Source organism: Giraffa tippelskirchi, chromosome 13 (assembly GCF_054371585.1).
Source record: "Giraffa tippelskirchi isolate mGirTip1 chromosome 13, T2T-mGirTip1v1.2.pri, whole genome shotgun sequence".
Lineage (NCBI taxonomy): Eukaryota > Metazoa > Chordata > Mammalia > Artiodactyla > Giraffidae > Giraffa > Giraffa tippelskirchi.
The window spans coordinates 81731385-81759308 of NC_137287.1; the positions used below are offsets into that span (position 1 = coordinate 81731385).

Sequence of the window (27924 nt, forward strand, 5' to 3'; positions counted from 1 at the left end):
GGAGCCTAACGCTGCCAGCAGGAGGGGCAGCTGTGGTCCTCTGGGCATCCGTCAGCCAAGCACCTCAGGCATCCCCAGTGAGCATCCCAGACCATGCCATCAGTCTCCACATCCTTCCTCCCTAATAATCCTCTCCCACCACCACCCTCTCCCCCGACACACACACACCCACATTAGCCACCTGCTTTCCATTTTTTAAAGGTTTGCCGCTGATGAGTGCTGACAACAGAAGACACAATTAGGACAGAAATTCTTCTGGGAGCCTGATGACCCAAGAGTAGGTCTTTGATAAACCATTAACTTCGCCCTTGGAAAATTCTAACCCTGTTCTTTAAAAAGTACGCCATCTCTTCCCCTCGGTGTCTCAGATGTTGGTCTGCAGCTGAAATAGAGCGACCATACTTGCAGGATAAGCCCCCAAGCACCTTATCTTTCACTGGCAATGCCTCCCCAGAGTGCAGCTGGGCTCCTCTGAATCATGTCCTGGTGTTGGGATGAGATGTGGTCTGGGCTCCTGAAAATAGCCACCAGGACAATCCTGTCTTGTAGCGTGGGGACAGACGGAGGCATGTCAAGAAGAGCAGATAAGGCTCTGGGTAAATGTTTCCTTCTTTCCCTTTGCTGGGGCTGGAAGCCCATTTGAGCATGTCGAGGAAGAAAAAGGAATTTGATATCCCTCTGACAGTCTGAGATCTGAGGGTCCAGCGGTATGTTGTCCCCTCCGGAGGTGGGGAAGAGAGACTACCACCATAAAGGGATGGTGTAATTAAGCAAGTAGTGGAAAGTTACTTATCGACAGCTGAGCACGTAACCTCCTGATGACCTTAAGAATCTCCGGGCCCCATGTCCACTTGCAGCCATCACTCAAAATGTCTTTACTGCAGAGGCTGCTGGCCAGCCTTTCATGTGCTCTTACAAAGGCAGGGGATTAGCTTGAGTGACAAAACTCTTGGGTTTGCACAAGAGACCTCTCCACTGAGCCCCACAGCTGAGTTATCAGCAATGCAGGGGACCAAGAGCTGGCTGCGCTCAGAGGGCTAAAGAGACCCAATATGACTGATGAATAGACCAAATGGATGCCCATTGATAAGATGACCTGCTGGGGCCGGGCACAGTTATAGGAAGCCCCCCCCAGAGACACGACATAGAGTAAGGTCAGGGTGGGCCAAGCACAGCTGTGTAGGATGTGAGGTGCACAAGTGGCTGAAGAGGCTGCTGGGTTCCCTTGCCAAGCTAAACTGGAGGAAGTGATATTTTTAAATATATTCTCTTATCCCTTTGATATTTTTTGGTAAATGTCATTGAAGTATTATACACACATAAGAAAAGTGCATAAATTGAATGTTCCAGGTTTGCTGAATTTTCACAGATCGAACACACCCAGGTCACTGGCATCCAGGTCTAGAAAGAGAACACTAGCAGGACCCCAGAAGTCCCTCTCCAAAGGGCACCTTTAAAAAATGTGAACCAAGGTGCCCCCTGTTCCCTAAGACTGCATTTCACAAAGCTGTGACCAGCCTAAGCGGCACCTTTTCCAAGTCTGCACAAAAGTCTTCTACAGGCCAGTGGTGTCCCAAGAAAAGTGGCTGCTACCTTCAAGACGTTGCCACACACTCAGGGGGGAGGCAGGTACCAAGATGACAACGTGGGATGGCAGGCCAAGGCCAGTGATGCTGCACAGGGGGAGGGGCTGGTGGAAGACCCTCCAGGAGCCATCTCTGTGAGAGACAACTTCTGGGAGCGCAGTGCCCGGTTCTAATGTCTCGGAGCCTCCTCTGCTCCCTCCTGTCTCACACTCCCAGCCCCCACTCCTACTTCCTGCCATTACCCAGCCCCAACCCAGTGAACTACTCAAGCCCTTGTCTCCACTCTGCTGCCCCAGGGGGTCCTGAAAGGGCAGGGTCTCTGAATGCACCCACTTCAGGGCTATGTGCACAGGGGCTGCTGAGGGACCACCCCCAGCTGCACTTTCCCTGCTCAGGGTGTGAGGTTCCCCCCTCCCTATTTAAGAGAAAGAGGAGAAATGACCTCTGCTCTCTCTCTATCAAACCTCATGGAGCGTTTACTAGGTGCAGGGACCACGCTAATTTGCTTTGCAGGTTTATCTCACCGAATCCTGGACCACGTCCTGTGAGACTGGCTCAAGTTCACCCACACAGCACTGAGGCTTCAGGATGATGTGCTGCCAAGTAGCGGGGCCCAGAGTTGACCTGAAGGTGAAGTTCAACCTTACATCCCTGCCTGTGACAAGGGGGGGCCTCATCCAATTAACCACTGGCACCATTGTGGGGATACAACATGGATGTGGAGAACCATCCAAGGCTTCTTTTGGGGAGAAAGGACAGATGGTCACCTGTCTGATGCCATGGTTTCAGGGTTCAGAGAAGCTGTGTGCAACCCACAATGCCCTGAAGTAAGGCAGGACTAGGGTCAGCTATGTAAGCACCTTCTCTGAAACACAAGATTTTGTTTTTACATTGGAAAATGTGGATTATAAAGAAAATGTTGCACTTATTACTGAGATTAAAAGACTGTACACAGTAAGCATCAGTGACTTGTGCCTAACAAGCACCCATATACGGCAGACGCCAGGACCACCATGGTGACTTCGTGATGCTAAGATACGGTCAGAGCACCGCGTCTGCCATTGTGCTGAGCTGAGACTGTGGGTTTGGAGACCAGGTCCAGCCATCCTGGCCTGGGCAGGGCTGATGGAGACCCAGGATCCTAACTTTTGAAAAGAGGGAGTGGCCGCCACTGTGGGCCTCCCCTAGGATTCAGAACCAGCTATGGTGGCGGAAGCCAGACACAACAGCTCCTGAGTCCTCAGTCATTGTATAAAAACTGCCTACTGAATACTGCCTTGGACCTTGCATATGTGAGGATTAATCTTCTATGGTGTTAAGCTGCTGGAATTTGGGGTCTTATCCACGGCAGCAGCTGGAGCTACCCTACATAATTCAACAAGGTGCTTTCTGCACATCTTTCCAGTGTTAGAGGATCCATGAGGTGGGTTTGGATGCTCATAATGCCCTCAACTGAGTCACAAGGGCCCTGCCATAAACCTCCAGGCTTGGCCTGGAGGAGCCATTAATGGCAATGGTGGTGGCCTGAGCTGGTGGCAGATGCTGTCAGTAGGCCCTGAGCCCCGTGGGTGCACGTACAGGTCTTTGCATACAGGATCTACGGTCCACGCATTTGCCCGTCCACCAGGTGCAGTTAACAGAGTTCAACAGGACCCAACAGAAATCACTAAATCCAGAGAGTTCTATGGATGTGTCCAAAGCCCAACAGCCAGTTGGTGACAAAACTGAAGTCTGTGTTTGTAGCCCAGAAGTTCCCCGCCGGAGGCAGACATTCTGCTAGAATGAGTCAAGGTCACATGAAGGGCACTCTCCCTTTCTGTCCTTCGATGCTCAAAGGGCTCATTCAAGTCACCTGGATGCAGAGAATAAAGGTAACTCCTTCCTTCCCACAGTGATTCCCTAAAGCCACAAGCCTCTAAGAAAACACCGAAGACTCAGCCCTTGGCAATAGGCTCTGGCCAGCAACCGAGCCCAAGACCCACCCAGAGGGAAACCTTAGACCCAGAATTCACATCTTCTTCCTTACTGCTAGGAAACAGGAACGTGGTAATTATACCACCACCTAATGAGAGACCTGGGTCTCCAGAGTTTGACACTTTTTTATGTGTAAATATTAGCCTTCCCACTGAAGCAGCTGACTTTCAATCTCCTGCGCTTTCCAACGTTTAATTAAAAGGCTCCAGCACTCTCCGCAGCTGCCTCCACAAGTTGGCTCAGAATAAGTTTTCTTTGCCATCACAGCCTTTCCCTTCCAGAATTTTCTCCAGGGTCACTGAGCCACACTCTCTGAGGAGGCGGCTTGAGTCCTAGATTGGTGTGTCAGGGCTAGTGGTGAAGCCCGGCCAGCCTTACTTTCCACCTCTGGACAATGGGGCAAAGGTCACAAAGCTTCCCCACAGGGTTCTTACAAGGACACGACAAGATCCCAGGAGCTCACACACAGCATGTGCTCTTTCTCCCCCTTTTTACATAATTGGACAGCAGTCAGTCAGTCAGTCGTGTCCAACTCTTTGCGACCCCATGGATTGCAGCACACCAGGCTTCCCGGTCCTTTACTATCTCTTAGAGTTTGCTCAAACTCAAATTCAGTGAGTCCATGAGGCCATCCAACCATCTCATCCTCTGTCGCTCCTGTCTCCTCATGCCTTCCATCTTCCCTAGCATCAGGGGCTTTTCCAAAGTATTGGAGTTTCTTGAAACTTCACTCACTAAATGATGACCATAAATGCCCTTTTTTATTATTAATCAGAATACTTTTGTGTTTTTTTGGTGTAGAAACATAAAAAGGATATAAAAACAAGACGAACTTATGTATAAAACAGAAATAGAGTCACAGACATAGAAAACAAACTTATGCTTACCAAGGGGAGGGAAAGAAGGGGGGAGGGAAAAATTGAGAAATTGGAATTGACATATACACACTTCCCGGGTAGGTCAGCTGGTAAAGAATCTGCCTGCAATGTAGGAGATCCTGGTTCAATTCCTGGGTTCGGAAGATTCCCCTGGAGAAGGGATAGGCTACCCACTCCACTATTCTTGGGCTTCCCTGGTGGCTCAGATGGTAAAGAATCTGCCTGTAATTCGGACGACCTGGATTCGATCCCTGGGTTGGGAAGATCCCCTGGAGGAGGGCATGGCAACTCACCCCAGTATTCTTGCCTGGAGAATCCCCATGGACAGAGGAGCCTGGTGGGCTGCAGTCCATAGGGTTGCAAAGAGTTGGACACAACTGAGTGACTAAGCACAGCACACGTACTTCTATATATAAAATAGATAACTAATAACAATCTACTATATAGCACAGGGAACTCTACTCAATACTCTGTAATGGCCTATATGGGAAAAGAATCTTAAAAGAGTGGATATACATATATGTTTGGGCTTCCCTCATAGCTCAGTCAATAAGTCATATGCCTGCAATGCAGGAGACCTGGGTTCGATTCCTGGGTTGGGAAGATCCCCTGGAGAAGGAAATGACAACCAATTCCAGTATTCTTGCCTGGAGAATCCCATGGACAGAGGAGCCTGGAGGGCTACAGTCCATGGGGTTGCAAAAGTCAGACACAACTTATCGACTAAAACCACCACCACCATGTGTATGTTTAACTGATTCACTCTGCTGTACAGAAGAAACTAATACAATGTTGTCAATCAACTATACTTCAATAAAAATTAGTTCTAAAAATAAAACAAAAAATACAGTGAACAGTAAAAACAAAAAACACATAGAAGAAACAAGTCTACACCCTGGCAGGGCTTTTACAAACTGACCCTCCTGTTGTGGACAGGTGGTGTTGGTGGGCCCATGTTACAGATGAGGAAGTTTCAGTTCTGCAAAGGTGAGGAAGTGGCCCACACATGCCCAGCTGGGACGTGTTCAGCCAGGATCTCCATCTAGACTTGCATGGCATGAAAGCATGTTCTCTCTCCATGACAGACTGTCCCCAGTTCTCCAGGTGAGAATCTCTAGGGGATCTTCCTGACCCAGGAATCAAATGAGGGTCTCCTGCATTGCAGGTGGATTCTTTACCAGCTGAGCTAGCAGTGAAGCCATCCCAAATAGAGAGGGACAGCAATTCTGGGGTCATTTTGACAGAATCCAACACCATGGTAATTGGATCAGTTGATCAAAAAGTACCTGTTGAAAGATGTGCTGAGGACCCCCAGAGCAAGTGGCAAAACAAAGCAAAGAGGACTGTTAGCTGTGGCCAAGAGGACTCTGGGTGATCATGCAGCTTCTGAAACAAAAATGAAACCCCTGGAAGCTGCCCGCCATTGGGAGGAGTTCCTCCTCTCCACGTGTGCATCAGTGTTTCCAATTCCCCGCATACAGGACTCTCTAATTAGGCATGAGATGAGCGTCAGCTTTTTCTAAGAAAAGAGGGAAAAGGTGAGTTCTTAGCTGTAAGACTGTGAAATCCCTTCATTCTGTAATTAGCCAGGAACAAATAAGCACCAGGAAGCAGCTGTGTAGCCCGTGAAAGGCAGGCAGAGGGGGAGGGTGGGTACAGAGCCCCATGGTAGGAACCATGGACAGCCGCCTTCCCTTTCCTAAGGAAATGGCAAGTTCTCCCAAAAAAGGTCATTCATCCCGAGGCCAGCAGTACAGGCTGGAGCTCTACAACCCTCTCCATCTCATGCAGTGATTGAAATGTTATTCCTGCAGTGTAAATCCTCCTGGGCTGAATCCACCTGCAAAACGTTTCTCGTTTCCCCCATGCACTGGAGCTCAACCCTGTCCCCCTTCTCTCTCGAAGCTGGCGGAGCGCCTTCCCAACCCCCAAGCCTCTCGACTGCACGACCAGCAGGGGCTGACGAACACCAGGTTTGCCGACATCCATGGGAGAAGAAAGTTCTGTGACTTCTGGGTTTTAATGTCCGTGAACATTTCCCTTATATGGGGGGTTTCTGGGAACAGAAACGTAGCTCTAAATCCTCACTCCTCTCGTTTGATAAATCACTGTAATTTCAGCTTGGAGATGGGCATGAAGCAGGTCCTTTATTTTTTGAATTTTCATGGGCTCCATCTAGGCCTTTGCTGGCCCAGGAGGAAGGGTCTCTCTCGGGGGTCAGCCCATTCCTAGAGCAAACACATGGGTAATAAATAGTAAACGTGAGCACACTTTTCAAACCAATCAATCCAGAGCCCTCACGCCAACCACCTCCTTTGTGGAACTCTCACCTTCCGGGCCACTCTCCACCCACCCTTCTGGAAGCCAGGGCCAGGTACCTGTACCCCAGGTAACTGTGCAACTAGGACGGTCACTGTACCCCAGAGCCTGCTGAAACTCACCAAACTAGCCAAGCCCGAGGCTGCCCACTCTGCCTCTCCTGATCCTTTCCAAGGAGATCACAATAAAGGCTTTGTCTTCAGACTGTCCTCCCTGCCCCCACCCCACTCTCTTACCCCTGACTCGCTCTGGTACCGCTCCATGTGACATGACACGCCCCCTTCTCTGGGAAGCTGTGTGGAACAAACTGTATTTTCACATTTCTCCTCTCCTGATCGGTTGGTTTTATCATATCTCAAATTTTCTTATACTTTAAATTTTTTTTTTTGATGTGGACTATTTTTTAAACTCTTTATTGAGTTTGTTACAATATTGCTCCTTTTTTTATATTTTGTTTTTTTTTGGGGGGGGCGTCACAAGGCATATGGGAATCATAGTTCCCCGACGAGGGATCAAACCTGCACTCCCTGCATTGGAAGGCAAAGTCCCAACCACTGGACCACCAGGGAAGTCCCTCAAATGTTCTATAAAATACCTTCTAGTGAACACAACAAGTCTCTACTAAGTCAGTCTCACCACACTCCACATCCACCTCCCACAAGACGGCAGAAAACTTGAGTGGCTTCATCTCTATAGTGCTTTTCAAAGAGGAAAACCAACAGTTATGATGGAAAAAAGAATCCAAGACATGCAGATGCAAGTTTAATACTCTGCATATTGGAGAAAATTTACCTAAAGTGACCTAACTTTGTGACTGCCTGATTCAAAGGCAAAGCCTTAGTGCATTCCCTGTGGAAAATTCATTAAAACCACTGCAGAAGCACAATTTCTGAGGATCTCATTAGTTTGTGTTAGAATGCTCTGGGATTTGACCCAGTTTCCACTCCCAAAGTCTGGAAATAAAATATAAGTGTTTTCTTCATAAGGATTTGGTCATGTGTCATTAATCTCCTAATAAAATTGGGGGTGATACTGTCCCACTCAAAACTTAAACTATCTCTAGATGAGACACCACAGAGAAAGCCCACATGCCATTACAACCTGCATTGGGGGACTTCTGATTAGAATCCTGAGATTCTTGCACTGGATAAAACGTACATGTGTTCTAAGTTGCTTGAGTCAGGTCTGACTCTGCGACGCCATGGACTGTAGCCTGTCAGACTCCTCTGTCCATGGGATTCTCCAGGCAAGAGTCCTGGAGTGGGTTGCCATGCCCTCCTCCAGGGGATCTTTCCGATCCAGGGATTGAACCCACATCTCTCATGTCTCCTTCATTGGCAGGTGGGTTCTTCACCACTAGTTCCACCTGGGAAGCCCACTAGATAAAATATTCACATCTTAACTGAAGCTACCTGAAGGACAGAGCTATAGTCCTAAAGTTAGTTAAGATACAGAAGATTACAACTGCCACCAATCAAAGAAAGTTCATTGAAAGCTTGAAACATCCTCAGGCATTTATACATCTTGGAATTGACAGCACAAAATCCATGTGTTAAGATGCTCTTGTGAACACAGGCTCAGTAATGCATCTAGCTACTAAGAGCTGGCAAACCATTCCCTCTATTAGGGGAAGCTGCACAGCTGAGTGTGTCTCAGCAGTAACATTACACACTCTTTGGCCAGTTGGACTAGAGACCCTGCTCCTGACCAGAGACTTCTTTCCTCTTTGGTCACTAATATTTTTCCTTCACTATGAACGCCCTGGAGCTCAAGATACGCATGCAGTGGTATGGATGTTTCAGCTTGCATTTAGTTGCTTTGGTATGCATTCAGACTTCAGCTTGAAATTCTCCATGGGTCATTGCCTCTACTTGAATAACTGTGGGCAGCAGAGAAAACTCAATGGGCAACTGAAAGATGGCCATAGAAGAAGAGCAACCAAGGACTAAAAACAGTCATGCACTGTCTTGTCTTCTGTGATTGATGAGTGCTTCTTTTAACTCTGAAATTTTCCAGTGTTTATCAGGACAATCTTTAAGATGACATACAAGCCTGTTTGATTTCCTGAACATGAAGTCAGATGACCGTGGCTCTTCTCACACCACCTGCTTTGGGGGTTGGAGCTGGCTAAGTGCTGTTTATATGGATGTCTCCGTGGCCTCAATGGGAAGACCTTGATCTCTGGTCACCCCACGGATGCGTTTTGCTGACCCCAGCCCAATGCAGGGCAGGGAGCACTGAGGTCATCTGGGAAGAGAAGGCCTCTTCCCTCAGACAGAGTCATTCCACTGGTCTGAAACTGACAGGATTCAAACCTGACTTTTAAAGACTCTAATAAAACAAAATGATTCTACAACCTTGTGCCACGCTTAAAGCTCCACTGACCATCCAGAAAGTCTTCTATCCCTCCAAGCCCACCATCCCCTGACTCAGTTTACAATATTGGTGCTTCTCGGTGCTGGGAACAGAGGGGCATGTTGCCCGGCTGGCCACGTAGAAAGTTCCCCCAATTCAGACAGAGAAAGTATCTTGTTAGCAAATGATTATTTGGCTGACTTTATCATTTTATCATTTTTTGAACCTCTTTCTTGAATTGTTGTTGATTTCTGTTTGGAGTCAGTAGAAAAGAGAGTCAGGTCAGCACTTCTGCCTTGGGGCTCAGTTTCCATCGACTTCTGTTTGTCTCAGGCCACCCACCCATCTGGCCACTAACCACGGGGTGGCCAGATCCACGGCCATGTTGGCGGGGTCACTAAGGCAGACCCATCTCTGGGAGGACTAGGATGCCCTTGAGAGGCAGCCTTGGCTCTGTGACTCCATGATGGCCCTGAGGACCCTCTCTCATGCTGTGGCCTTCCGGGAGGAGGCTCCCAAAGCCTTCCTGCCCTCCCTCCTTCTTATCACCTCCCTGCCTCCCCAGTTCTCCTTCTTATAGGCTTTGCCCTAACAAAGTCCCTGTAGGCTTCCTCCCTCCTCGGAGGCCCCCACAATGACCCTGGGATGCCCCACAGGAGCTAAGCCAGGGCAAAATCCAAGGCTTCGCCAGACTCGTGTCCACACTGCCAGCCAACCAGCCAGTGAAACCTTCATGGGTGGGTAGAGGCTATTCTGCCCTGACCGCAAAGCCCGCGGGGCTCCCCATATCCCAGCAGAGGTCCTAACAAGGTGGGGTCCTGAGGGCAGGACCTTGTGGAGACCCCACCTCTGGGTCAGGGTCAGAGACAAGGACAGAGGCCAAGACTCAAAACAGGAAGAATGGGGCAGGGTATGATCACACGTGTGTGTGCACATGTGTGTGCCTTGCACGGGTGTGCCTGTGTGAGTGTGTGCCTGTGCACATGTGCAAGCCTGTGTATGTGTGGTCATGGGCTGGGGCCTCTCAAGGGAACAGGGCCACTTCCCGTGGATCAGCTGCATTTTTCTGCACTATTTTCCCCATTAACGTGCTCCCCCCTAAGGCTGCGGAAACCCTGCAGTCCAGGTTCTGCTTTTAATTTTCACACGAATCAACCGGGAGAGGGGCCTCTCCTACCTTACTTCCCACCCCCTTCCCCCATCCCTCCCACCCTCCTTCTAGCTCTGTCTCTTCTTCCTCCTTGTCTCCTCGTTCCCTTCCTTCTTCTGGTTTCTCTCTATGGGCATTGGGTCTCCCTGCTTGGTTGGAGATGGCACCTTCTGGGTGGCGACCCTCTTTAAAAGTTCAGTCCCCTCTGCTCTCATCCTCTGTCCTCTCTTTGATGAGCCCAGAAATCCTCACAACACCTTTGCCAATCCCCTAGAAAACTGTCCCAGAGTTGAGAACCCCAGGATCCAGACCCAGGGATGGGCTTCACCCCAGCAAGAGTCTAACTGAAACTTAGAGCAAAGAATATAGCAGGGGGTGGGGGGAAGGAAGAGACCAAGCAGAGCCCCTCCCTGGGCCTCAGACCCCAGAGCTTCCCCGGGGATGCCTTCCTGCAGCCGGGCTGCACTGTCTTCCTCCCTCCGTCTATTTAATCATAGGACCAGGCTGCTTTCTCAAAGCCATGAAGACAGGCTTCCCCACCGCAGCTCTGGATGAAAAGTGACATGGACTGTGAGGACATTCTCACTGCTTCAGGGTGACTGGACTTCAGGTCAGATGACAAGGTTATCATCAGCACCCAGGAGATGCCTTTTATGGGTCAGTGGGAAATAAAGACGGAGTGACCGCAGGGCTGTGCTCCTGTGAGGACAGATTTATGAGCCTCTATGAGGCACCGTCTGTAGGTTGTGATGTACTGGTCCAAGGTGCTATTTATTTAGCAGGTCAGAAGTGCTTTGAAGACGGTGCTCACTGAAACTCACTGTCCAGTAAAGGGGGCAGCGTATTAAAATGACAAGATAAATTCAAGTTCAATTCCTGACTTCCACCTGAACACATGTCTCTATCCCAGACTGAATCAGACTTGAGAAATAACGGTAACTCCTGGATGTGGGGAAGGATTGAGTAGTGGAGATGCTGTGTATGTTTATTACCTTTACATTTGTTTATATGGCACTCTCCACATTTGAAAGAAAGAAAGTGTTAGTCGCTCAGTAGTGTCCAACTCTTTGAGACCCCATGGACTCTAGCCTGCCAAGCTCTTCTGTCCATGGGATTCTCCAGGCAAGAACACTGGAGTGGGTTGCCACTCCCTTCTCCAGGGGATCTTCCCAACCCAGGGATCGAACCTAGGTCTCCTGCATTGCAGGCAGATTCTTTACTGTCTGAGCCACAAAGGAAGCCCCTGCATTTATTTCCTAGATTTTTCTCTGGAAAAATGAGACAGGCAGCATTATCTTGCAATCCTGCTTGAATAGCCCTGAACCGTGAGGCTGACTCTCTTCTGTAAGTCACCAGGTTAAACCACTGGAAATTGCCATTTCCGTGTATTAAAAGGAGTCAAATGTCAGCAGCTTCCTAAGGGTCAGCCTCACAGCCTAGCCCCTGGATTCTTTTCTGGATGATTCTAGATATAAAGGTGAGAACAGTGGGGGGACGGCAGAGCTGTCTGCTTTTGTCCATGCTGCTCACACCTCTTCCTGCACTGGGTAACCTGCAGAGAAGTGAGGCACTGGCTTCTGGAAATTACAGCCCTCTGGCGGGGGGAACCCTATTTCAGATTTTTCAAAACAGCACTATATTTCCTTTTAAAATTCTTTGGGGGTAGAAGGCAGTAAGGTTCTAGTATTTCCCAGGTGGCACGACTGGTAAAGAACCTGCCTGCCAATGCAGGAGATATAAGAGATGAGGGTTCAGTCCCTGGGTTTGCAAGATCCCCTGGAGAAGGGCACGGTAACCCACTCCAGTATTCTTGCCTGGAGAATCCCATGGACAGAGGAACCTGGTGGACTACAGTCCATAGGGTCACAAAGAGTTGGACACGACTGAAGCGACTGGTGGGCTGTCGTCTATGGGGTCGCACAGAGTCGGACACGATTGAAGCGACTTAGCAGCAGCAGCAGCAGCAGAAGCGACTTAGCATGCATGCACACAGAGAGGGGGTAAAAGAAGCAAGAAGCACTGGGGGAGGGGAGGGGGAACTCGAGGATAGAAAGGAAATGTCTCACACTTGTGGTGGATGAGAAAATTCACAATTGGGAAACTGTACCTTGGCTATCATATGTGTAAAATAGCCCCGAAGTGCAGATAAGGGTATTTTGTATTTGTAGCGGGATCACTCGGATTATACTTTTCCATGCTCACCACCTGGGAGAGGCGGGTAACCGAGCTCTACTCACTGGTATTCAACTCGGCAGTCATGTTCTTCCCTTCTGCCTCCCAAAGACAGACTGAGGGCTTCCTGTACCATCCCCATCCCCTCAAAGAAGAGAACTGATACCCGTGATAAACCAGAAGCTCATCTTTGGTCAGTTGTACTGGAGGCTTGACCACTTCCAGGAAAAGAAACGTCTGTAGGCAAGCACAGAGGCAGTGCTCCACATCCAGATGTGAAATCTCCTGCCCATCCTCGCTCTTGGCGAGAATCCCTCAGCCCTCGTGTTGCAGAAAGCCCAGTCAGGCACGGATTTCTGAGAAGTCTCTCAGAGCCGCAGGACTCCTCTTCAACACAGAATATTAACACTACAGAGAGCGGGTGACTCTCCAAGTCAACCAGCAAACACAAAGCAGAGTCACTAGGTTGTTCAGGGGTGAAAGGAGACGTCGACAGCAGCTGGCAGCCAACCCTGAGGACAAGCAACCCTCACAACCAGGCCAGGAGAGAGAATGTTCTGTCAGTTCTACCGAGTTATGGAGAAATGACTGAGTCATGTGCCCTAGGCAGGGCGAGGAGGCAAGAAGGATTTAACAAAGTCTGTACTGGGATCAGTGGAAACCCAGATAAACGATCAACCAATGTATAGCCGTTGAATCAGTACTAAAGGAATTTTTTGATTATTTGAGTCACTCGGATATGAGGAGCACAGCAGAGCGGATCCTTGACGTGTTCCTGCAGATATGCTAGCTGACATGTGAGGAGGGCAGAATTGTTGATAAGCTTCTAAAAGTGGGATTGCATCCACTGTTATTTAAGGTGCTCATGAACACACAGGGCCCCATCTTTAGTCAAACATGAACCACTCTGGACGTGAAGACGCATTTCCTGATGGAAGACAGGGGCTCCATCCAGGGAGCACATCCAGGAAATGGTCCACATCCACCGCCTCCCAGGGCTCCCAGCCTCCGGCAAACACTTTACCGCCCTTGGGTCAGCCCAGGACAGTTCAGTCAGGGGACAAGGGCAGGTCTCTTGCGGACAGCAGCGCCACAGGGACCACCCATGAGGGCCTCAGCCAGCAGCTCGTTTCATAACCAAAGTCATCACGCCTCGTACTGGGCCAGTGGGTATTGTCCTGCCCCCAGGGGGGCGATGAAAATCACGTGTGGTCTGGGAAACATCAAGTCCCTTCATTTTTTGGCAGCAGTTAGTTACATTTTTGGGTCTCCCTGGTAGCTCAGCTGATAAAGAATCTCACATGCAACGTGGGAGATCCTGGTTCGATTTCTGGGTCAGGAAGATCCCCAGGAGAAGGGATAGGCTACCCATTCCAGTATTCTTGGGCTTCCCTGGTGGCTCAGACAGTAAAGAATATGCCTGCAACGCAGGATACCTGGGTTCAATCCCTGGGTTAGGAAGATCCCTTGGAGGAGGGTATGGCAACCCACCCTACTATTCTTGCCTAGAGAATCCCATGGACAGAGGAGCCTGGCGGGCAACAGTCCATGGGGTCGCAAAGAGTCAGGACACGACAAAGCGAAAAGCAGCAGCAGTTAGTTACATTTTGCATCACTTGCTCACTGTAGTTTTCCTCAACCTCCAGATGCCCCTTTGGATGAAGGACCTCTACCTTTAAAGCAGTGGATCCACGTGTGCATCCAAGGAAAGTAAAACAAATGTTCCATTTTCCCTGTGCTTCCAGAGGTTGGGGACACTTGGCAATGCATGGCCTGGTCTCAACCATAATCAAGGTCTTTAGTGCCAGAGGCTCATTGCAGCCAGCTGCCCCACATGTGCTACAGGCTCTGCATGTCTGCATCCCAAACTCATGCATGTGTGGGTGCACCCACACACACGTGCACAGATGCGCACACACACAGACACATACAGATACACATACAAGTACACAGAGACACACCCACACACACATCTTCTTCCTCCTCCTGTTTCTTGTCTCACTGTGCCCTCAGCCCAAACACCTGGGAGTCTTCATTCCTTTGTCCTTCTGTTCTTTTTATTCCATGGCCACGCACATTCAATCAAAAGCTAAGCCCCTCAGTCAGCCCAACCCCTGCCTCCGTCCCACTCTTGTAGTTCAGACCCTGAGCCATCACTTGCCTAGATACCCACAGGGACCTCTTGTGTCCCACGACACTTTCTCTCAAACCTACTGTCCAACAGAACCTCCTGACAACTCATATGGCGCAGCCCAGACGGAAGGAAACGTGGCAATGTCTCACAAAATCACAGTGCCTCTGCCTGGAAGTGCAGCAACCCCATTTTCAGGGGTTTACCTGGACAATGCACTTTCACAAGCTGAAATAATTCACCGTGGCTTCATTTGCAAGAGTGAAATACTGGAAACAACCAAGTGCCCATCCCTCAGAGTCAGGCTACATAAACAATTTTCTAAGTATTGACTTCTGAAATGTAAGTAGTATACATTTTCCCAAAATAAAACTGAAGATGAAATAACAAACTCTAATTATATACAAATGATTTGTACACAATTATAAGTCGCATGCACAAATAATAAATTCAGGTCCTCGGACTAGATACCCGTGGTGGGATATGTACTAAAGAGGAAAATAACTGCAAAGAAATCTCACCTCTCACTGAGTAAATCTGTTAGTGGTGGTGGTGCTATTGGTACAGTAATCCATGAACAACTTTGTGGATGTTGTAGGATGCAGCAAATAAATTAATGTATTGATATATTTGTGCTGGAGAAGACTATTGAGAGTCCCTTGGACAGCAAGAAGATCACACCAGTTAATCCTAAAGGAAACCAACCTTGAATATTCACTGGAAGGGCTGATGCTGAAGCTGAAGCTCTAATATTTCGGCTACCTGATATAAGAGCTGACTCATTGGAAAAGACCCTGATGCTGGGAAAGAGTGAAGGCAAAAGGAGAAGAGGGTGGCAGAGGATGCTGGTTGGATAGCATCACCGACTCAATGGATATGAACCTGGACAAACTTGGGGAGATAGTGAGGGACAGGGAGGCCTGGTGCACTGCAGTCCACGGGGTCACAAAGAGTTGGACACGATTTATCCACTGAACAACAACAACAATGGATATATTTGGGAACCAAGGGGCAGTGGGTGTGTAATGGCATCGGATTGTGTAGGATACGAATGTGCATTCCTCCCAGACACCCAAGCTCATGCATTTAGTCATGACATCTGTCACCTGCTTTCAAAGATTCTGAAAAAATAACCCAGAGTGAAGGAAAGCAGGCCAATGGGCAGATGTTAACAACTTGGGAACCCGTGTTTAAGGTGCAGTGTTATTTATTGTATTAGTCTTTGAAATCCCCTGCTTGTTTGGAAGTTTCAGAATAAAAAGTTGGAGAGAAAGTAAGCCTTACTCGGCCCCAGGCACACACAAAATGAAGTCTAGTCACTGAGCAAAGGGTCTTGGGGGTCTAGTCTCCACTAGATCTCCTGATTTATCTCTTGACACCGCCCCCACCTCCCAACCCCTTGCACCTGTGGCCCCATTTACACCTGTTGGAGTGCACATCCTCTGTCATATCCTGCCTTCACCCCACCCCCTGCAAGGGTGGGTCCCTTTCTGCCTATTCACAGCACAACTTCTCCTGTAACCACATCTCAGACAAGACTCCTTGTCAGGCATGATCTTCCTTCACATCCCTCTGCCATGCTCCAGGCTCGTGTGTTACCTCCATCACATCCTGCATCATGGTGCATAGAAATGAACCCATGGACCTGTGTCCCGCACTAACCAGTCAGTTCTCCAGACAGAAGTGGCTTCAAATCCTGATGGCATCATGGAGATCCAGCACCCCCAACAGAACTGGCCAACTCTAGGAACCGGACAGGGACCTCTCTGAACATGGCAGGATGCCTGCTTCTGTTACTGTCCCTCTCTGTTCAAACTTCGGATGGTCCTGGGTTGTAACAGCACACAGGGTTCTGGAGGCCAAGATGGTTCAGTGCTCACAACCAGACAGAAAGTGACTTCAGGAGCAGAGGAAACAATTCTGCAAACTCTTCTGCTACTGACACCCAGGAAACCCCTCTCGTCTCCAGGGGCTCCTGCTTCCTTTCTCTTGGGGAACAAAAGCACCCAAAAGTGTATAAGTGTCTTCTATCCAGCCGACCATGGACAGCCTCCTGCTTCAGAATGACTGGAGGTCTTTTACCATGTCGTCCTTGAACTGCTGTTGGCTCCCGGTTTCTGTGGTTGGGGCTGAGTGGGTGAAACAGGAAAAGCTGGAGGAAGGGTGGTCTTTACCTCTGAGTTTGGTTCCTCAAATGTCTTCTTGGCATGGCATCTGGCCACCCAGCCCCGCAGAGAGGAATGAACATCCCTCTCTCCAGTAACACTGCTCCTCTGTTAACCCACAGCCCGTCCTCACACTTGGGACGGGGGCTGCCTGCACCTGCCCTGTGTGTTCTTGGCACAGTTCATGTGCATTTTGTCAACATCATGCACATCCCCATCTTAGAGACGTGTGAACCAAAACTCGGGAATTGGAGAGGTATAGCTGCTAAGGAAGCTTTTACAGTCAAAAGGTGACAGAGACCTCTTGAAAAGCTGTTGTTGCTGTTGTTCATTCACTAAGTCAAGTCCGACTCTGCAACTGCATGGACTGCAAGACTCCAGGCTTCCCTGCCCTTCGCCATCTCCCAGAGTTTGCTTAGACTTGTGTCCATCGAGTTAGTGATTCTATCAAACCACCTCATCCTCTGCCACCCCGTTCTCCTTTTGCCTTCAATCTTTCCCAGCATCAAGGTCTTTTCCAATAAATTGGCTCTTCGCATCAGGTGGCCAAAGTATTGGAGCTTCAGCTTCAGCATCAGTCCTTCCAATGAGTATTCAGGGTTGATTTCCTTTAGGATTGACTGGTTTGATCTCCTCGCAGTCCAAGGAACTCTCAAGAGTCTTCTCTGGCACCATAATTCGAAAGCATCAATTCTTCAGCCCTCAGACTTCTTTATGGTCCAACTCTCACATCCGTACATGACTACTGGAAAAATCATAGCGTTGACTATAGGCACCTTTGTTGGTAACGTGATGTCTCTGCTTTTTAATACACTGTCTAGGTTTGTCATAGCTTTCCTTCCAAGGAGCAAACATCTTTTAGTTTCATTAATTTCCTGAACAGTGAACCTCTCAAAATCACTTGTCAGTTGATCACTAATCAATTTAACTTAAGAACTCCAGATTCCTGCAGATAAAAGGGACTTACTCATACACCCTTCTTCTGGGTCTCCTTCTCTCCCCTACTCAGTAGGTAAGGTTTCATAAAGAAGTGAGCAATTCATTTCTGATTAATAAAATAATACCTGCTTGCAATAGGCACTTCCTGCTTAAGCTTTTAGAGCTTTTTCATAAGCGGTGACTGCTCATTAGAAACCTTGGGGGAATTTCAAACTCCTGGCGCCAGCACTCACCACAGGTCAATTGCTTCTGTCACTCTAGCAACCTGACAGCTGCATCTGTCTTTTTAAAGGTCTCCAGGTGATTGTAACATGTTGCGAAGGCTGAGAACTACTCAAAGTATTTCACCAAAGTTGCCAAGCAAGGGGGTGAAATTTCCCCATCTAAGGATGGCTGCCAAAGATGCCAAACTCAGAAGGACTGCCCAGGTCAGAAGCCAGTTTCTTGTCAGCACATGGAGCACAGGAACATCCCTGATTCTTTCCAGTGCATCATGCCAGAGGCACCCACACACGGCCCTAGCTACCTAAGTGCCTGCTCCCTGGACCCGTGACATATGCACCATCACCTAGAGGACTTAGGCCAGTCCTGTCACATCAGCCTCTCCTCCCTCCCTGAGCTCCTGGTCTGCACCTTATAAAAGACCCCAAGGCCAATTCAATGCAGTGGTTATAAGCACAGCATGGGAGCCAGGAAGTCTGGCTCTGCTGACTCTGACTTGCTGTGGAGGTCACCTGCAGGCAGTTCCCCCCAGGTAGGCAGTGTCCTATGTCCTCTTGTCTTCTCTGAGCCCAGGCTTCTCTAAAAGCCCCTGGAAGTGGACAGAAGCACTGTATAAGGAGCTGGCTCACTGCCTCCCAGGGGGACAGGTAGGTAAGGAGAGCAGCTTTGACCATGCTGTCCTGAGGGGACTTACACCCCTCCCCATGGGGCCCTGAGTGTCTGAAGCACCATCCCACCTGATGGATAAACAGCTGGAAACCTCCAATACCCTTTCTGGGCAGGGGTTCAGGAACTTTTGTGTGTAGGCATCAGGTTACTCATTTAAATGATTAAATCAATCAAGGCTAAAATCTTTAAGCTAGATTCCCAGTCCCTGTGCAAACTGGAGTAAACTCAGCTTCAGTCTAATTTTCCCCTCTGTCTTAGGGAGCTGGGAAAAAAAGACACTGGACTTTCACTGCCTGGTTGGTGCCAACAGGCAGTGATGTGTACTTCTACTGAGAGGCACAACATACCTGCTTATTATATCACTTTTTTTGTGTCATCAATGACAACCACTGATCTTTCAAGGATCCTGCATCTCCCTGGGGAATGCAACAATGACGGTCTCATTCTTTTGCGTCCTATTTTGTTTATTAGCCAAAATAGTTTTATAGAAAAACCTTCTCTCATCAACTGTTTTGTTATCCAAGGTACAGTTTTACAAGGAAGACAAAAATAAATGCTTATTCATTTATTGTTATTTGCCAGTTTTCATAATAAGGAGTTGGCTCCCTAGCATCTTCCAAAAGTGACCCAATGAGTTCTCCTTTTCAGGGTCACGATGGACTCGTGGTATGATCTGTGCAGCCCTTATTCTAAGCGAGGCTGAAGCCATCATATCTTTGACCCGTGGAAACCTCTCCAAACTGGCTACTGAGTCCTACTGACATGACCCAGATTTCAATGACTGTGTTGCTGTCTGGCTTGACCCCAGTTCCATCTTGTACATTTCCTACCCTAGATCTAGAATCAACCACTTCCTCAAGGATCTCTGGTTCTTTAAATGAGGAATGGTATTCAGAGATGAGGGTCTTTTAAAATCCATTGTAAGGGACACTCAATTGTGCTATCGTGCTAAGTTGCTTCAGTCATGTCCAACTATTTGCAACCAGGCTCCTCTGTCCATGGGATTCTCCAGGCAAGAATATTGGGATGGGTTCTTGTGCTCTCCTCCAGGGGATCTTCCTGACCTGGGGATCAAACCCACGTCTCTTTTGTCTCCTGCATTGGCAGGTGGAGTCTTTACCACTAGCACAACCTGGTCACTCAATGGGTCCTTTGGAAGTGGGCAACTCCTATCTGTGAATTGGACATTTTCTTGTGTTTTTATTTGATCCTCTCTTCTCCTTTTCCATATTCTCTGCTTTTCATTTGTTTCCTATTGACCTGAGTTTAGATTTCATAGCCTCATCCTCTGATTTTTTTTAATTCCTCTGCTTTATTCCATTCCACTTTTGTTTTATTCTGCTTTCTGGGAGATCTCTTCCACTGTACATTACTCCTCCCTTGTCGAATCTTTTGTTTTTGTGATTATATATTTTATTTCCAGGATTTCTTTTATGTCCCTTTTTATAGCCGGCTGTTGTTGCTCCACGGGTGCAGTAACTTTCTTACTTTCAAGGCTATCACTCACCATCTTCTGGATGTTTTAAATGCGCACCACACTCTCTACGTGTCCATCAAATTTCTTTCTGTCCTACTTTCTGGCTTTGGTTTCTGACTCTCCACTTCGAATGACCCCTCGGTCTTCACTCATATTTGAGTAAAGTTGCCACAGAGTTGGGAGTTGCCCTCATTTCTGGTGAGGAAGAGGCTGGTTCCTTCTGGGCTCCAGAGCAGACTGATCGGGCAGGGATTAAGCAATTTCTCAGAGGAACTCCAAAGTCCATATTATACTGTAGGTCTTTTCTTTTAGGTGATTGATTTTCCCAAAGACTCCCCAACTCCAGCTTCTTGCCTGGTGTGAACAGGTCTGACTCACACTGATGGGTACAAGCAGTGGTCTGGCCATTCAGCATGCAGATTTTCACTGAATCCCCCTGTAATATTATGGAGTCACTCCTTCAGCTCAGGTGATACCTGAGTCAGAACTTCTCAGGCTCAACTCAGAGAACGTGCCTTCATTTCTCTGCTGGAGCTACGGTCGGGGCTGGTTTCCTGACCATGTCGTGGGAGAAGAGAAGATATCTCTACAAGGTTACATCATTATTCTAACAAAGAATCAACCACTTCTTCTGTCTCCAGCCCTTCCTCAAGTCTGTGCCTTCAGGACTTCCCTGGTGGTCCAGTGGTTAAGATTTCAGCTTCAAATGCAAGGGATACAGGTTTGATCTCTGGTTGGGGAACTAAGATCCCACATGCCTCATGGCCAAAAAACATAAAACAGAAACAATATTGTAACAAATTCAATAAGGACTTTAAAGATGGCCCACATCAAAAAAAAAACAACATCTTTTAAAAAATGCACCTTCACAAGTACCTGGCACCTTAACGACTGAGCCTTTCCAGGGTTCTTTCTGGTTGGCCCCTCCTGTTCTCATCCTGCAGGGACGGAGGTGCCAACTTCATCTGCTAAGTCAGTTATTGCTCATCCTTCCGCTCTACAGATGGCAGAACCATGCTGACCAGTCTTTGCTTCCACTCACTTAGAACTTGTGGATCCATGCCTTTCTTTTTTTATTGAGGTATATTTGACATACAACCTTATATTACCCTCAATCAATGCCTTTTAAAATTTATGTTATTATCAACATCCAAGGATTTTGTGAAGAAATGGAATAAAACACATTTACAATGTGCCATATTTAGCCAAATGTCATCTCCGCTGTAAGAGAGGTGGGGAGAAACTAGATTAGTCAAGACTATTATTTTTTGGGTCAATAATTAAATGTGATCTTAGTTTTTTGATAGGCAAGGCTGAAAGGACAGCATTATTATGTAATTTACAGATTAGCTGTCCACAGATGGAAGATGTGCTCTAAGATACATAAAAGGAGTGACTATTATTTTCTTTCTCTTTTATTTTTGGCCATACCATGTGCCTTGCAGGATTTTAGTTTCCTGATCAGGGATCAAACCTTGGCCATGCCAGTGATAGCACATAATCCTAACCATTGTACCCAGGGAATTCCCAGCTATTTTCTATTTTAAAAGGAATAGACATCCTTTCTGGAAAACCTAAGGGGGGGGGGTACTTTAAAAGAATAGAATAGTTCTCTGTCATGTCATTACCCTAAGAAAACTGATGTGAGAATTTGGTATTTACTTCCAGTCTCCTTCCATTTTTAAAAATATAGGTGAAATCATATGCGGAGATAATTTCCTATTTTTTTCTAGGCATGTTCTATATTAAGAGTTTTCCCATGCTGTAAATACTTTTCCCATGCATCATGTTTAAGGCTGTATTGTTCATGGAACAGATAAGCCATATTTTTTGAGCCATTCTCATAATTTGGTGCATTTCAACTCTTTCATAATTAGTATTCTATTAAACCATGTGTCTGTTATGAATATCTTTGCACACCAAGGAGGGCTCACATATCTGAGGCCCTCTTCAAGATACATTTCTAGAAACTGACTTTTGGGGTCAAAGAGCATCCACATATTTCAAGGCTCTTGACGTGTTGTGGGCCACCTGTTTTCCAGAAAGTCTGTGCTTTGCTTGAGTTGGACAAAATACATTATCAGACTGTACCTTTTTCTGGACCATTGTCCTAGCATCTCTGTTACTTTGACGGGGAGGTGATGTGCCCTGGCTATTCCTATCTGCATTTTGTTGAAAACCAATGAGGTTGGTCATCTTTGTCATATGTTGATTTGCCACTTGAATTTTCTCTTTAGAGGTTTGTTTTGTCCTTTACTTGGGTCTATTTTGGGACTTAATGTTTTTCTTATTGATTTGGATGAATTCCCTATGTATTAGAAATATTAATCTTCTTGTTCTGTCCTATTTGTTTCCCATATTTCCCAGCTTGATGTCTTCTGGTTAATTTTGTTAATGTAATAGCACTACAGAACGAGATTTTATCTTCCTCTTATTTATTTATTTGGCTGCGTTGGGTCTTAGTTGCATCATACAGGATCTTTCATCAAGGTGCATGGGCTAGCTTGTTCTAAAACACGTGGGATCTTAGTTCCCTGACCAGGGATCAAACCCATGTCCCCTGCATTGCAAGGTGGATTCTTAACCCCTGAACCATAAGGAAAGTGCCAAGAAAGAAATTTTAAAATGTTATGAAGACAAACTATGGATTGTCTCCACCTTGCTTTCTTTCAGTGCATTTATATTGAACAGTTTCAGCAGGGAGCTTGACTGAAATATTCCTGTTTGAGGAAGCTACAGTAGAATGGCACAGAGACTTCAGTTTTTCCTGCTGTTCATTTGCTCCAGAAAAGGAAGTTGTAAATCAAAATGTAATCATTAGTCTGTACTGCAGAGGAGGGGCTGAGGGAAGAGTAAAAGGTGATTATTTGGTGTCAGAATCCTTGATAGAAACCAAAACCAGGAACCAGAGGAGGCAGCCAGTGTAACTGGAAAGGCACCGTCAGGAATCTTCCTGGACAGAACTCTATTAAAAGACTGGGCACACATCCAGACAACTCCAAGGGCCCACCTGAAACCTGGCAATCCTCTCCTTGAAGAGGAGTTGGGAAACTTTTCTAAACCTTTTCTCTAATTCTGCTGTAATGTTCTGTTGTCATAAGGACCCAGGAATCTCAGTGTCTGGAGCCACTTATTTATTTATACAGAAAATATTCACTACATCTTAGCTCTGCCCAAGGCACCCCATGAAGCATCACAAACCGATGTTCACATTTTTCCATTGTCTTCTTTTGTTTTTAGAAAAGGGTCTGACTTATAACATAACTACCTTCAAGTCCAGGTCAATTCCCCCCAGCCTCTCAGACCTCTGGGTTTGGCTGTTCTCAGTGACTCAGGGGGTGGCCAAACTGCAAAAGTGTTGAATGTTCCTTCAGACTGTGGTGGGGAGGGATGTCCCAGTTGGCCATGTGTCAACCTTCCTAATTTGAGCCTCATACCAAGATGGTGCACTCCCATAGCACTGCTCTCTCCCATTTTAGCTACTGCTCCCAGATCTGGTTATCTTTTATTTTGGTCTTGAAAACACTGCAATGTCTTCAACAGACACAAGACGAAGAGAAGGACACCTACAAAATGACGCGAACTGGTCAGCTACTAGGAGAGTTGAGTGGTTAGAAGTCGGTCAGGTAATGATTTGCAAGCTGTCCGGCTATTACTCCACACTGGGCAAGCATCGGGGACTCAGACTGTGAATCAGTGGCCCATTCTTGTAAGATATTAAGTCAAATAGGCATCTCAAATGAGCACCCTCTACTACGCCATGAGTGATCTTGAAATAATTTCCACTGGTCAGGCTTTTCAAGCTGCTGCCTTCAGGTGGTTCTTTCTGCCCCTTCCTTCCCCCACTCTCCTGGCATTTTATTTTCTAACTTGGCATTTCACCCACGAGGGAAATGCAGTGGTCACAGTCCATTAGTTCCCATTTCTGTCCTACAGGAAGGTCTTCTCCATGAGCTTTCGGCTCTGTCTTGCCATCCCAACCAGCACATTTTTCTTTGTCTGGGTCACTCCCTTTGCCTGAATAATTTCATTAGGGTTTCATTTCATTAGGCGTGAAACAAAGAGAGCTTGGATGAGCTTGAATAAAAATAGCATGAGATGAATTCATGGACCAAATGCTTTAAATTCCTACTTTCTGGCGTTTGAAATCTGCCTAGTGCTATACTCAACAATTCTGTCGATTAATGCCTTCAAAAGTACCCCTCCCCTCATTGCCGCAGATGGAGAAGCTACGACCTTGCGCACACCCACAGCCAAAAAACATGATGAGAACAGGTGTAGGGGATGAGGGGCCATAAGACCACACTATTGTAGCTCACATTGTACATTTCTTACACCCTGGTAGATCTTGAGATGAACACAAAGGAGGTTCACCAAATACATTAGAAACAAAAGGTGAGTATGCTGGAAGTGTCAAGGGGAAGTCAACATCCCCAGGCCCAAAGCCATGGTGTGCAGCTGCTGGAGAGAGACTGTATCAGAGGCCACTACAGCACAGCCTGTGGGTTTTGACTTCTCAAAACCATCACCTACAACTATCCAAGCTGATGGAAAGATGGCCAGAGCTTAAAGGGAGAAGCAAATGAGATGCTCCCCAGGGACTCCTGTACTCTCCATATTTATTTCCTTAAGTCAGTTCTATCAGACCAGAGGCTTGGACTTTCAAAGCCATCATCAAGCTGCTTGGTGATGGCCAAGGCTGCTAGGTCCAATGATATCTCGACATTTCCCAAATACTGACTTTATTTTCTTGCCAATGAACATAGTACCAAAGGATGCTGAAGACTCATGCTACTGTGTGGTATCAGTGCACAGACTCCTTGTTCCCCCCTAAACATTACACTCTCTGTTGAAGAGGCATTTGTAGAAGGACATTTCCAGGAGTGGGGGAGGGGGGCTACTTGGGAACACTAGGGCAGTTCACCACCTCGGGGAGAAGATGGATTTGGAAACATCCTGATGCAAGAATGTGCTGAGGGGAAGGGTCACGTCACTCACACCATGAGGAGCCTGGGGCCAAGCAAGCAGGCTGCCCCATGCCAGCCAGCAGTGTGCTAAGTTGCTCTAGTCATGTCCAACTCTTTGCAACCCTATGGACTGTGGCCTGCCAGGCTCCTCTGTCCATGGGGTTCTCCAGGTAAGAATCCTGGAGTGGGCTGCCATGCCCTCCTCCTCCAGGGCATCTTCCCGACCCAGGGATCGAACCCACATCTCTTACATCTTCCGCATGAGCAGGCAGTTTCTTTAGCACTAGTGCCAGCTGGGAAGCCCACCAGTCAGCAGAGGACCCACCTTTGCTCTGCCCAGGACTCAGTCTCAAGAGACGACCAGACTGGAAGGGATTCAGGATGAAGTCAGTCGAGGCATGGCTGCTGTGAAGTACCAAGGAACCAGGAAGGAACCACATGGCTTCTCCCAGATTCCACCTCAGGACAGAGATGTTTCCAGAAACAACACCCAGCTCCGCTCCCTTTCACAATCCAATGTGGGCACTGACTTGTGTCAAATGTGTTATGAGCTCATGTCTATTTTGAAGGTGGTGTCTTGCACAGGAAAATGCTCAATGCATATTTGAAGAAAGAATAAACGAACTTGTTCATAGTGTCACCTCTTATGGTACTTTCAACTCATGATTCACTTGATTCTTTTATCCCTTTATTTCCAGTGTTTCCTGAGCACCTGATTATGTGACAGACAAGGTCTTTGGTGCTGGGACTCCAATGGTGAGCAAGGCGGGACATGGTTCTGCCTTGGTGGAAGCCACAGACCCGACAGCAACGCTGGCTTATTCTCCAGCCTTGTGGGGGAGGCAGTGGAGTGTTCTCTTCAGTTCCACCATTTTATCATTTCATGATCTGATACATCCTCCTCGTCTTTCCAGATCAAACACTGTTCCTCTTTAAGTCTGTGTCCAAATGACCATCACTCTTCCTACAGCACAACCTCCTCATCCCTGGTCCATCGGGGGAACTGCGCCAAGTCAGCACTGCAGGACACACTACCCAGAGGGGACACTCACCACAGGCTTCAAATCAGACCCCGGCAGGCGCTGCCTCTCTGCATTCAACCCACTTTCTCTGTTGTTTAGTCGCTAAGTCATGTCCGACTTCTTTTTGACACCATGGACTGTAGCCCACTAGGCTCGTTCTGTCCATGGGATTTTCCAGGCAAGAATACTGGAGTGGGTGGCCCTTTCCTTCTCCAGGGGATCTTCCTGATCCAGGGATTGAACCCAAATCTCCTGCATTGGCAAATGGGTCCTTTACCACTGAGCCACCAGGGAAGCCCACATTCAGCCCACTGGACTGTTAAAAATGGCAAGCACATGCATGCTGGGGGGCGGTAACTAAATATTAAAGTTCCTCCCCAGCTGCCTCCTCCCCACTCACCTGCCTGCGTTTCTCCTCCTTGGACCCTCCTTCTTGCAGTAAAATTGCACCAAGTCTCATTCAGTGTCTCAGGACACAGTAGGGCAGTTTCTGTGCTGAAATTCACAGCAAAGCAATGCCTTCCTTTTTTCCTTTCATCCTCTTATCTTTTGGGGTCACTGCTGCTTAGCGGATCAGTTTCTTCAAGGACATTGTCTAATGCCTTTTGGCAAACGGGGAGTTTAATTTTTCCCCCTCTGGGGACCATATCATTTTGCTTCTTTTAAAGTATTTTTTCCAGGCTTTAATAAGCTTTCTGATAAAGTCTCCCAGCTCCTTGTAAGGCACTTGCTTTGTTCCCTTACCCCTTTCAACATTCTTCTAAGAAGTGCCCCTATTCTCACCACTCTGTCTTGTTCTATAATTGAATATCTGTGTCACGAGTTTCACTGCATTCAAAAAAGTGTCCACATATTTTATTTCTTCATATTAGAGACGTAATGCATGTACGTACAAGAAAACGGAAGATGCAGAAAAGTATGAAAATGAAAGATAACCATAAGCCTACTTTCTGGAGATATCCCCATTAACATTCAAGACCACTCTATTCTGTATATATTTTGTGCATGGATATATTTTTTTTACATAATGGTACTACCATAAAAAAAGTTTTAGCTCTTTTGAAAAAAACTTTCTATGGTATCGTTTGCATTTTCTTGTGTTATTAAAACTCTTCATAGCCGTGATTTAGTGGCGCAATATTTTATACTGTGGATCTAATTTATTGCACCATTTCCTAACCTGACACTTGGGTTGTTTTCCCCTTGGGACTGTAGTTGTGTAAGGAATTTCTCTCCCTCAACCCCTTCTCCAATCAGATGGCCTCCTCTGACTCAACAGCTCACCCACAAACGTGCCCTGAACCTTCTCCTGGTTACTGGTCAGAACGGGCATAGGACATTCTTCTCAGGGCACCTGTTGTGCCCAAAGCTGCTCAGCCCAGGCTGCACCTGGTGGGTGCACCTTGCCCCCAGACCTCTCAGTGTCAACATCTGCCTTCCTGTTTCTGCTTCCTTCAGCCCACTGAGCTGGCTCCACTGCCCTGGCAGGCCCACCCCTGACCTCCGGCACTGCACACAGGGGGTCCTGGCCTGCCCACTGCACCCGCTGCACCTCTTTCTGGAAAGGTCACCTCCCAGGTCTTTAAAAGGGAGATGGGAGGGGGGCTCAGAAGGGAGGGGACATATGTATTCTTGTGGCTGATTCGTGTTGACGTGTGGTGGAGGCCAATACCACGCTGTAGAGCAGCTGTCCTCCAATAACTGCATTCTAAACTTCTCAAAATAGAGTGGGTCCAAAATATTAACTCACTGAAGGAAGAAACAAAAAGGTGTCTCCTTGTAATTCTGGTCTCAACCTCTTGGGATCTACAATCTAAAGAAGCAGTGGACATGTATATGAATGCCTGAGTCCCCTTGCTGTCTACCTGAAATTATAACAACATTGTTAATCGGCTATA

General features: G+C 47.4%; 1 protein-coding gene and 1 long non-coding RNA gene across 3 annotated transcripts in view; both read right to left on the bottom strand.

Moving 5' to 3' along the window:
• Positions 1–27924, bottom strand: part of SLC24A3 (solute carrier family 24 member 3) — a 424237-nt gene that overhangs the window by 214831 nt on the left and 181482 nt on the right. The gene's annotated exons all lie outside the window — the stretch shown is intronic.
• LOC145532794 (uncharacterized) lies at positions 11349–27563 on the bottom strand. The gene is made up of 2 exons (XR_014073556.1): positions 25243–27563; positions 11349–12102 (listed from the first exon to the last, which is right to left on the bottom strand). It is a non-coding gene; the product is annotated as an uncharacterized LOC145532794 (long non-coding RNA).